The sequence below is a fragment of the Suricata suricatta genome, chromosome 14 (assembly GCF_006229205.1).
Source record: "Suricata suricatta isolate VVHF042 chromosome 14, meerkat_22Aug2017_6uvM2_HiC, whole genome shotgun sequence".
Lineage (NCBI taxonomy): Eukaryota > Metazoa > Chordata > Mammalia > Carnivora > Herpestidae > Suricata > Suricata suricatta.
In genome coordinates, this window is record NC_043713.1 from 14,917,242 (window position 1) to 14,930,063 (window position 12,822).

General features: G+C 37.6%; 1 pseudogene; it reads right to left on the bottom strand.

The window, feature by feature from the left end:
• Positions 1 to 1,965: 1,965 nt before the first annotated feature.
• The window catches only part of LOC115277373, a 21,585-nt pseudogene continuing 10,728 nt past the window's right edge, over positions 1,966 to 12,822 (bottom strand).

Below are 12,822 nucleotides of genomic sequence, written 5' to 3' on the forward strand. Positions count from 1 at the left end.
TGCACTCAGTCTACTTTAAAAATGCTACAGATAGCCTCCATGACTTAACTTCCCCATAAGTCTTATGTAACAGCAGCGCAGAGGCAAATATATATATTTGTCTCCCTTATTAATCAGACATTTCATGTAATGCCCTTCTCTGTTTAATATTTTCATTAATCAAGATGATCATAAAATAATAGATAATAGTGATTGCCTACAATATTTTAAAGAATCATCTCATGGTCTTGCCTTCCATCCAGGACCAAGTACAGAGCCCAAGGAAGGTCAACTCTCGGCTACATGAGCGGTGTGTGTACCTCAGAGCCCGCCTGAAAGTGTGTAAATATGTGCTTCACTAGTTCTCAGTCGGTAGTAATTGCCCAAGTGTAAGATCGCACTTACAATGTTTAGAAAAGAATGAAGAGCTTCACTTAATACTTGTCTCAAACTGTAAAATATTTAAACAAGGGGTATATGAGAAGCAAAAAATGAAACCAAAAAAATGTTTATTTTCACTTAAAACTTACAAGCTCAGTGAATTAAAAAAAATTTATTTAAATATTTTTGAGAGAGGGGGAGCAGGAGAGGGGGAGACAGAGAGGGAGACAGAGGGTCTGTAGCAGGTTCTATGCTGACCGCAGAGAGCCCAATGCAGGGTTCAAACCCACAAACAGGGAGAAAATAACCTGAGCCAAAGTTAAATGCCTAACTGGCTGAGGCACCCTGGTACCCCACAAACCCAGGGAAGTTTTGATGAAATGAAAAGTTGAAGTTCTTAGGGTGCCTGGGTGGCTCAGTCTGTTGAACACCAGACTCTTGATTTCAGCTCAGGTCAGGATCTCGTGGTCATGAGATTGAGCCCCACATAGGGCTCCAAGATGAGCCTGTTTAAGATTCTCTCTCTCTCTCAGGACACTTAGGTGGCTCAGTTGGTTAAGTACCCAACTTCAGCTCAGGTCATGATCTTGCAGTTCATGAGTTCAAGCCCCACGCTGGGCTCTGTGCTGACAGCTCAGAGCCTGGAGCCTATTTCGATTCTGTATCTCCCTCTCTCTCTGCCCCACCCCCACTCATGCTCCATCTCTTTCTCAAAAATAAATAAACATTAAAAAAATTTTTTTAAAGATTCTCTTTCTCCCTTTCTCTCTGCCCTTCCCACATTTGTTGCACATTCTTTCTGTCCCAAAAGAAATAAATATTTTTTTAAAAAGTTGAAGCTTTTAAACACTGATACCATAGTTAGTGTTCAGTGTATCCTAAGGTACCTCACACCTCACATTACCCAAGAGAAGTGGCCATGATGTTAATGTCACTCAAAATAAAACATGTTTATGTGACGTCTACTTAAGATGGGTTAAAAGCTTACAACAAATATATGTGAAAAATGACATATAATGGTGATCCTCTTCATTTTAACAAATATCATTATCATAAAGAGCAAAACCCCCCTTGTTATGATATTCCTTTAGATTTGTTTTTTCAGGCATGATTGTTCATTGTACTAAAATCTTACATCCTTGCTCAGATGACCATATGATAAGTATTTCAAATTTTATAATACTTCTCCAACCACCCCCTCTATTGCTGTTAGGAATTGTTATTATTTATACTCTTGTCTTTTCTCCTACTAAGCTTTCTAGCCAATGTAGGACTGGGGTTCTGTCCAATTCATTTTACATCTCTAACTCCTATTAGAACACAAGACATATATTAACTGATGAATGGATTAAGCAGAGTAGGAAACTCAGCATGTTGCATATTAAGAACTTAGTTAATATTTTTCAATCATATAAATGATGATTGGATTAATTTGTAAAATGGCTGATATGCTGAGATTAAGCTCATCTCTATACAAGCATTAAATCAATTGCTTGGGACCACATGACTACTTATCCTAACCAATCAACTAATGACACTGACACATTACCTAAAAGGCATTATTAGAATTAAAAAATACACACACACATACACACACACACACATTTATCTTTTGGAGTTCTTGATCTCTTTCAAAACCTTCTGGGATACGTTTAAGAAGCAGACATTGGTGAACTCAGGCTAAACCAAACATAAAAATTTTACAAGTATCCTTAAAATTTGACTTAATTCCTTAACTATTTCAGAGGTATTTTATTGAATTTCATTGTTAATATATTTAAAAATAGTTTTTAAGGGCCTCATACATGTCGGGCACTGGACACAGGGCAACAGAAATCGTCACTGTCTTCCCAGAATGCCCAGTCTGGCTCAGCTCTTGCTCTCTTTCTTGAAAATTTCTCATGCCACAATTCTAGAAGGTTTTCCTATCCATGTAGATCATCCTCACCTGGTCTATCAGTTCTCTCAGGGATCTTCAGCGAGGCCATCAATTCCATGACCATTCCTCAAAATATTTTAACTAACTAATGATCGTTCCAGTTTCATATTTGAAAAAGATCATTTAGGTTGAAATGTGAACAATGGATTAGAGGAGAGAACAAGTGAAGAGTGAAGAATATTAGATATTTAGAATACTAGACTGTGATCGTGAGTCTGAAGAGAATGGAGAAGACTTCTCTAAAGCAGTGGCTGTGGGGACAGATAGGAGGGTGTTCATTTCTAAAATCTTTAACAGATATAATTAATCTCTGCTAGCCCTTCCAGATGAATTCAAGTTTTCTGGCTTTAGTGGTTGGATGTCTTTCACATAGATTAAAAATATAAGAGTACTTGACTTAAATTTGAGCTCATTCTGTAGAGGAAACATACTACTATAAGATGTGTAGTATTAAAAACAGAGTTATTTATTTCCAGTTTCCACTTAAGACTGCAAGAGACTAAAAAAAATTAAGATAATAGGTTAGTCAGAATAAGACAATTTTGAAGACAGACCAAGCACATTTGTTTTTAAACACTTGCTCTTACTTGCATGGCCTGGTTGACCAAGACTTAGAGAAGAAAACAGACACAATGCTGGCAAAAAAATCTGTTTTTTCATTAATATCCCCTTAATGGCTTCACAATGATCTACCAAAATTATCATAATTTAAAGCCCATCTTCTCTTATATCATCTGTTGTCCAGAAATCCAACTGCATATTGTAGCATACAAGAAAAAAAGCTAGAAACAATGAAATTCCTCTTATTCTGTGCCAAAGAAATCAGAAAAGCAATTATAACCAAGTAGTTTTAATTGTCTTAAAAATAAATATTGAATATAATCATCAAATAAGTCTTTTGGATCCTTGGCTTTTACGATGTAGAACTTAAATGAAAAAGCCTTTTAAAACCTACATGATTTGCATTTACATAAAATAATATATGGTAATTGGTAAGTATACTTTTAAAATGATCTCAGGTAAGATTCAGGTGAGAATACTCAACAAGCAAAGTATAAATCCATTAAACTGTCAAAAAATTTTAAAAAGGTGTCTTTACCTCAGCATCAAACACGAGCTTAAAGTTATCTTTTTCCTTAAACCTTATAGAAATATTTTGCGAGTTCCATGAGTCTGTTGATCTGTGCCTGAAAGCCATACGTTCTCTGTAGTGAAAAAAAAAAATCAAACTAAAGTTTCTAGTCATGTAAATTCCTTCACATTACATTGAAATTGATTAAAAGTAATTAAATGTATTTATTAAAATAAATAATATGACTATTATCTTATTACTAATAGGTGTTCTCCATTATCACTTCCTTTTTATTTCCAGATCTCATTCCACTTTGATGCCCTATTGTCCATGAACTTAAGGTCGGTTACTTAGCTTTCTAACACTTCAGTTGCCTAGATTGACAAGCATTCGCTAAATATTTTGATACATAATTTTCATCAGTCTAGTATATAGAGCAAATAAAAAAAATATAATGTAATGAGGAGTGGGGGAAATACTACAAATAAAGCCCTTGGCATACTTCCAGGCAGAATGTATTTAAAAACTAACAGGGGCGCCTGGGTGGCTCAGTCCGTTAAGCATCCAACTTTGGCTCAGGTCGTGATCTCACGTTGGTAAGACGGAGGCCCTCATCTGGCTCTGTGCTGACAGGGTGGAGCTTGCTGAGGGACTCTCTCTTTTTCCCTCTCTGCCCCTCCCCTGTTCATGCTCTCTCTCTTTCAAAATAAATAAACTTAAAAAAATCAACAGCCATTGAACTTCTGTTCTAACGTAGGCATGTAGTTTAGTGCTTTATACACTTGGTTTAACTTACTCTTATAAGATCCCTATCTGGTGAGCAACTGAGGCACAGAAGCCTTGTCCAGTCTACGCCTCCATCCACCTGCTTTTTGTGGTTATTTCTGCTTTGCTGGTGGCACTAAGCACTGTACAGGGGGGTGAGTCTCATACTTGTTTTCATCTGCGATCTTATCTCTGAATCTCAGACTTAAGTATTCAACTGCTTATCCAAATCTCCACTGAGATGACTAATGAACATCTCAAAATGACACGTCACCTCCTTACCTTCCTATGCAAATTTGTTTCTCCTGCAGTCTTCCCAATCTCAATGATATGTCAATTTGATCTACTAGTTACTAAGGCCCAAAACATTAAGGCTCTCATATCTTTGATCATCCCATTTTCCTCATACCCCACCTCTAATGTTTTGGTACATTTCATTACATTTATCTTCAAAATGTAATTAGAATCTAATAAACCTTAATATAGCCACTGCCATTCTACAGGCCCAGTGATCCTCTCCCACATTATTCAAATTGTTTCCTAACTGATCTCTTTGCTTCGGTCCATATACCTGCTGCTCGAGTGGACTGTACGCACTCAGTTATTCTAGGCTTTGCAGCCATATGAAGTGGTACTTTGGTAGGTTCACAATATGCAAGCCTTTGTGATCAGAGCTGGCTTCATGAGCACACACCCTGTGTAGTCACCCAGGCCCTACATTCCAAAAAGGTTTCATGCTTCATGTCATTCCCCTCGATTGCTGTCCTGAAATCCTTTCACATTTTACCTTAGACTTGTATTTGTAAGTAAAGTTAAGTCAAGTCCTTAAGGAAACAGTGGATCATGCGTGTGAGCTAAGGAGATACAGGGAACTTTGTGTCTGCCATCCTATTCACTGCGGCATTTGCAATGTCCAGTGAGCACAGAGCTCCACTGGCCCTACGCTATGTGGGAGCTCAGGGACTCTCGATGCAAGTACAAGGTCAACACAACCTGTGAGAGGGGATGCTAAGAGGCCCGAAGGCTATACTTTGTGTTGAAACCAAAACTCACTTCCCGCAGAAATTGTTTCCTTCACCCCTTGTCCTTTCCTTTTTTTCTTTTTTAAGTAATCTCTTTTTTTAAATGTTTTTTTATTTTTGAGAGAGAGAGACACAGAGTGTGAGCGGGGGAGGATCAGAGAGAAAGGGAGACACAGAATCAGAAACAGGCTCCAGGCTCCGAGCTGTTAGCACAGAGCCTGACTTGGGGCTTGAACCCATAAACAATGAGATCATGGTCTGAGCTGAAGTCGGCCACTTAACCGACTGAGCCACCCAGGTGCCCCTCTTCTTGTCCTTTTCAATGCCTTCAATGTTTTCCTCTACAGGAAATATAATGTATATTATGTGTGATATGTATATATGCATAATATGTATATTTTATAGATATACATATATATGTATAAAATGTATGAATATGTAGTTAGAACCCAAAACTCTCACAATTTTAAGCAAAAATTCATTTGGAAAAGGCATTGCTAGTACTTGAAATGCTTAAGAAGGGATGCCTGGGTGGCTCAGTCGGTTAAGCCTCAGGCTTCGGCTAAGGTCAGATCTCACGTTCGTGGGTTTGAGCCCCGTGTCAGGCTCTGTGCTGACAGCTCAGAGCCTGGAACCTGCTTCTGGTTCTGTGTCTCCTTCGCTCTCTGCCCCTCCCCCTCTCATGCTCTGTCTCCCTCTGTATCAAAAATAAATAAAACATTTAAAAAAATTTAAAAAAAGAAATGCTTAAGAATAGGAATGATTAAATATCAATGGGCTAATTTCTTGTGATAACCACTCTATCATCTGATATTATACAAGAAATTCTTCTTTGAAGGCAGTTGGTTCAGGGGGGAGCTATAAACTGTTAAAAAGGAAAGAAAAGCTTGCAGAAAAGTTAATAGAAATTATTAATGAAAAATGTTCCTACTTAAAAAATTTTTTATGTTTCTTTATTATTTTTGAGAGAGAGAGAGAGAGAGCAAGAGCAGGAGAGCGGCAGAGAGAGAGGGAGACACAGAATTCAAAGCAGGCTTCAGGTTCTGAGTTATCAGCTCAGAGCCTACTTCGGATCCTCTGTCTCCCTCTCTCTCTCTCTGTCCCTCCCCCACTTGCACTCTGTCTCTGTCTCTGTCTAAGATAAAATAAACATTAAAAAATTTTTAAAAGAAAGAAGCAGATTGGATTTTGGACAATGAGTCTCCCTATAGCATTCTCCTGCCAAAACACATTTTATGAATCCAAAACCAGTCCAACCCATGTAGAAAATCCATGTCAAAGAAGCACTCACATCATATTTGCTTTTGCACATATGGTCAATGTCTGTAGAATCATATTATTATCTGATCTTCTTCTTATTTTTATAACCTATCACAGAATTTATGTAATTAATTGCATTTATATAAAATGTGAATTTCATTAACAATGGCTCCCTATCTCTACCATCAACACAGTATTCCTTGTGTAATTAGAGCAAATGAGGACAAAATAGAATTTTTAAAACTTTCAAGGCAACTGGTCCCTTTCAATCCTGCCATGGATATTTTCTGAATGTGATTTCCAGTGTGAAACATGTTTACTTATGGGAAAAGCATTTCCATCCCAGTGTATACTGAGTTTTATGTAATCATCTGCTCCCATTGAAAGGGTAATAAAATCTTTTTTTCTCCCCAGGAGTCAAATGCTTTCCTTCTGGGGAAGATCGAGGTGGACACTTTCTTTCCAAGACCAAAAGAAGATTCCTTAACATTCAGGAGTAGACATAAGTTCTCTCCTTCCTTTCCTTCCCTTTCTCTCTCTCCCCTGCTTCCTTTCTCTCAGAGTGGATCTGCCAGCTCACATATCAGATTCCAGTTTCCTGATTGCAGGATCCCTCTCCTGGGAAATAAATCTCCTTTGCACATGTAGGGGGATGTGACATGACCTTACCATGTTGCCCTGAGGTGGACACAGAGTGTGGGAAACTAAGATATTCTCTAAGCAAATAGTTGGTCTTCCTCTGACTCAAAAACCTTATGTTTACAGGAAGGATGAAGTAATAAATATGAATATCAAAATTTCATTGGTCACGTCTATTTCAAAGAAGACCAAAGGAAATGGTTCATGTACACAATTCTCTGATGGCCTGGCTTAATCCAGGCCAAACATGTTTATTGGCACCTTTTGAACTGTAGGTCATAGGCCATTCGTGGGTAATAGAGCCAGTTAGGTGGGTTACACCAGCTTTTCTTTCAATGAGATAAAGAAGAATAGAGAACATTAGATGATTTTGTATATTAGAAGGTGTTCTTTCTGAAACGTCTATTTTAAGTATGTGTGTGTGTGTGTGTGTGTGTGTGTGTGTGTGTGTGTGTTATTGGGTCACAGCATGGAATGCATTTCTTACTGTGGATTGTGTTAAAAAGTTTGAATGCCACTTTATTGTATAAAGGAATAGATGACCTATATAATCTTTTGCATAATCCCTGAAATATATCACTTATTTTATTTATTTTTCTTAAATGTTTTTAATGTTTTTATTTATTTTAGAGAGAGAGAGACAGCATAAGCAAGGGAAGGTCAGAGAGAGAGGGAGACAGGATCTGAAGACAGGCTCCAGGCTCTGAGCTGTTAGCACAGAGCCTTATGTGGGGCTCGAACCCACAAACCATGAGATCATGACTTCAGCCAAAGTCGGACACTCAACCGACTGAGCCTCCCAGGTGCCCCAACCATTTATTTTTTTAAAAGTTTTGATACATACTGAGCATTTACAAGTTCCAGGATAAACCTGATGACAAATATTCGGGTGTACATACTCATTGAAACTAAGCCAAGGAATATGCTGTGACTGGCAGCTGGGATTTGGTAGAACTGGTAACCTCTTATAGAGTTCAGGAAGTTCATGAAAATATTTATCTACATAAAATCTATACAGAATCAGATTGAGAGATATTTGGATTATCGATGCCTGAAAGATCTACACAAAATTTGGAGCTTTGTGTTTGTAAAGAGTTGAACTATAAAAAATAAATAAAACTTTTGGTACAAAAATAAAAAAAAAAAGAGTTGAACTTAGAATATTTTTTAAAGCAAGTTTAACAACATTTCCAAATTGGCTAATTAAAAATCTTCAGGAGGGGCACCTGGGAGACTCAGTCGGTTAAGCGCCAGCTTTGGCTCAGGTCATGATCTCACGTTTCGTGGGTTCAAGCCCCGCATCAGGCTCTGTGCTGACAGCTACCTCAGCGCCCAGAGCCTGCTTCAGATTCTGTGTCTCCCTCTCTCTCTGACCCTCACCTGCTCACACTGTTTCTCTCTGTCTCTCAAAATAAATAAAAGACATAAAAAAATAAATCTTCAGGAAAAGAACTTACAAAATGTATATCTTTGAATAATAAAAATTATCAGTGAAATTCCCAAGACGAACTAATGACTGATTGTCTCCTGAGTTACCAGTAATCTTGAATCAGAGTGTTGACTATACATCAGGTCATTGCTGGGTGACTTGCATGAAGAGTGGTTTTATGGTAGTATATTTCTGACCAAAAACAAACAAACAAACAAACCCTTCAAATTAAATAGAAAGGGTTGGTAAGATATTATGGATAATGGCAGTTCATATTGATGCTTTCACCTGCACAGAACCCCATGTCCATCTTTCTTTGGGGGCACTTGGACTGGAGTGATAGAAACAGCTTCTAAAAGCATGCCAATTATTTAAGTGAAAGCTTATAAATAAAGGGCAGGAGAAAGGTACAGAACATGTCATGTTGTTGTTATAATCTTTGGGAGAAACTCTCTGCTGACCTTGACTGCAAGGTAGATTGTACATCCATGGAATACATAAGGGTTCACCTCTGAGAACCTATACTGACTTCAAGTTTACTTGACTGTTAACATTTCCAGTTGGTAGAGGGGAAAAAAAAAGTTGTTGTTTTTCTTTAAGTTGTGGACAACTGAAGATTTTTATTCCTATGGTTTGGCACAGCATATAGGAATGATGAAACACACCAAACTTTTTCCCACCTCTGTTAGAATTTATACCTGAGAAGCCAAGCTTGTCATCTACAGTTAGAAATATAATGCTTTTCTTGAGAGATGTGTAGGAAAATAATGAGGCTAAAATTTCAGAAAAGACATCCAAATAGAACTCTAAAAAATGGGGAATGATTTATACTCTTCATCTAAATGAACTGGACCTAATAAAGGGATGATGACTTCCTACCTTTGATTTCCACATCCACCACAGCTTAAAGACATCAACATGTCGGCCACACTGGATAGTTTTATCTACAGTGTCAAAGTCAGCTTTGTAGGGTTTATCTCACTGGAAAAGATAAGCAGCATGCCTCTGGCTGCATGCTTCCAGAAGACCCTAAAAAAGGAATAATACTTCTCCATGCAGGTTATATACATCTCAGTGAGAACCCACTGTTATATATTTCGAGTCCATGCACTTTTTTTGTTGTCTTCATTTAATTTTATTTTTTAAATGTTACTAAGTTTTTGCATTTTAATTCCAATATAGTTAACATACAGTATTCTATTCATCTTGGTGTACAAGATAGGGATCCAACAATTCTATACATTATTCAGTGTGTGCACTTTTAAACAGAATTTTGTTTATTTGATATTAAAAAATATGTCACTGGTCTAGGATTTTTGTATATCCAGCTGTTCCTTGGGTTTATCTAGAACACGCGGTATAACTGGATTAACATAAGTGTATCTATTTTTCTTTAACTTTTCTCAAAGTCCTCGAAGGTCCGCTGGTTTCCTATTATTATGTGTTAAAGTTAATGAGAATGGAGGGTCTCTTTAGTTCACGTGAACTAAACTATCCCATGAATCAGCCGTTGGATGCAGTTGGCACCCTACCCTGTTGGTCATGGTAGGTAGAGAATAAAGTAATCTGCTCACTTAATTTTGCGCTTTTCACACAAAAGGTGTTGAAAATGTTCCTTCTCAGTGTTGGAGAACGGAGAAACATTTGCTTTGGGTGGTTGAGAAGTAACCACTAGAGCAAAGAAATGTTTCCCGTCACCCAGTTAACGAGAGGTTTTTCTCAAAGAGTGTGTGTTGTCAAGCACAAGCAAGGCTTAATCTGTGTGCACTGATGGGGGGCCATTTAAAGCTATAGCAAATGTAACTTTTGTAGAAGAAGCAAATAACAATACGTCTATTATGTGTTTATTATATACGGGGCACTTCACAAATATTATATCGTTTGAGCCTCACAGGAAACTCATAGCACACGTCTTATTGTTGTATCATTTTTATAGACTGAGGAAACTGATACTTTAACATATTAAGCAATTATAAGGTCATATATCCAAATAGTGATGAATCTGGGATCTGACAAAAGGGCAGTTTGTCTTGAAGTTGGTGGAAATTCAACTTCAAAGGAGAAGTCTCACACATTTTTTTTTTTAAGATTAGGCTTGTGGATCTAGGGAAAGGAGCTCAACGTGATGGTAAGAATTGAAGTATTTGGGGGGAAAGGAATAGAAATGATACCCTAAAAAGGAGTACGTTGTGTGTTTATATTTTAGGGATCCTATTTACACATGTAAATATTTTCTCGCTAGTCTACTTCAGGCTCCCCTTTTAGTGTTATGTTAGGCAAAAGTTGGAGACTATTTCAAGTACTTTAAGATAGTATAATCAATACTTAAGTTTTATCTATTCTGGTGTGATGATTAAGCTACAGTTAGTCAAAAAAAAAAAAGCTACAGTTAGTCATATTTACCTGTGATCTGTCACACGCTGCCAGGGCAGTGGGTGTGAGGTAAGCAAGCATGAAAATGCATTGCCCCATTGTCTTTACAGTCTGGGTTGCAGGAGGTTGGGTGGGTAAGGGCAGAGTTAGACACTAAACAAAATGTGGCGCACGTGAATGTGAAGTTGTACCCTGGATAAATGCTATGGAGGAATTTCAAGGTGTCGTAAGAGAATATTCTAATATTCTAAGGATCAAGGATTTCACTTCGTCTGAAGGTATAGGAAGTCTTCCAGGTAAAAGTCATTTTTGAGTTCAGTAGGAGCTAAACAAGAAAGATCTTGGGCAAGGGTGTGGGAGACAAAAGTAGAGCCAGACCCTGATGGTCAAAAGGAGAGACTCATGCCAAGGTCATATGTGAGAAGCTGCATGACTCCTTTCTGGAAGTACAAGGAAGTCAAGGGATATCAAAGGCAAAAAGCAAAGGGAAGCAGACGATGAATGGGAGAGTAGGAAGGGTCTACCCACCCAGGCCTTGTAGGCCAGGTCAGGAAGTTTAATCCCCATTCGAATAGCACTGAGAAGCCACTGGATGGTTTCCATTTTGCACTGTGAAAATGTCCTTCTGGATGAGAGACTGACTTGATTAGCACTTCATTTCCAAAGCACATGGCATTGCCTTCCCCTTCAACAATTAAATAAGAGACATTTAAAATTAGTTTTAATTGTATTTTATGTACAATTACAACTATATGTATATATATATTATATATATATATATATATACTTATAGTGCCTATCGATGCCTTTTCAGCATCGGAAACGTATTCATTAAATATTGGATATACTTGGTTTACACTGCTGTTTAAGGCATGAGTCAAAATGGTGTAATGTAAAACCTGAGACACTCAAATGGCTTAAAAGATAAAAATCAAGTGTCCCTTTTAAGGCTACACTGAAATAGGCTTATTTTCCAGAGATGACCTTAAATAAAGTAAAAGCTTAGTAGTTTGGGGTTCTGCTCTACCTCCATTGACCATCTATCTATCTTTAGGGAAAGACAAAAAAGTATAAATCAAGAAAATAATGTATTATTTCTTTTTTTTTTAAACAATGTATTATTTCAACATTCCCACTATGGGTGAAGAAATCAGGGGAGACTGAAAAAATATTGGCATTTGAGTCCTAAATATAAAGGGATCAGAAATCTGAGGGTTGAAAATACTTCTGTTAGCAGTAGGAAGGGGGAGCAAACTCAGAAGCTTTTTAAAGAAAACATATGCAGCCAAACTAGAATTTCTGGGTATTGGACACTCAGGAGTGGACAGGAGGGTGTAGCCAGTTAACCTGTAGTCTTTGAACACAAGGTGGCTGCCATTTTATTGATGGGATATTGGAGGAATATTGCTGCCACGTGGCCAGCTGATTAGAATCTAAAGCAGAGCCCGCACTGCTGAGAACGGTCCAGGTAGGAGAGTAATGATTCTCTCAGCAGAGGTAAAGTGGGCACTGAGTACTCAAGGGTGAGTGAGTTTCTTAAATTCCACATACAAGTGAAATCACATGGTATTTGTCTTTCTCCGACTGACTTATTCACTTAGCATAATACGCTCTAGTTCCGTCTATGTTGTTTCAAATGACAAGATTTTTATGGCTGAGAGAGAGAGGCAAACCAAGAAACAGACTCTTAACTATAGAGAAAAACTGATAGTTACCAGAGAGGAGGTGGGGGCGGGAGGAATGGGTTAAAAAGGTGACGGGCCACATTTGGGATAAGCACCGGGTATTGTATGAAGTGTTGAATCACTATATTGTACATTAATTGAAACTAATATTAGTGTATGTTAACTAACTGGAATTTAAATACTCTTTAAAAACAAATAAAAATAAATTAAAAAATTAAAAGTGAGGAGTGCCGGTGAAGGCAGTTTGTATAGGAACACAGACACTTTCTTTTATATAT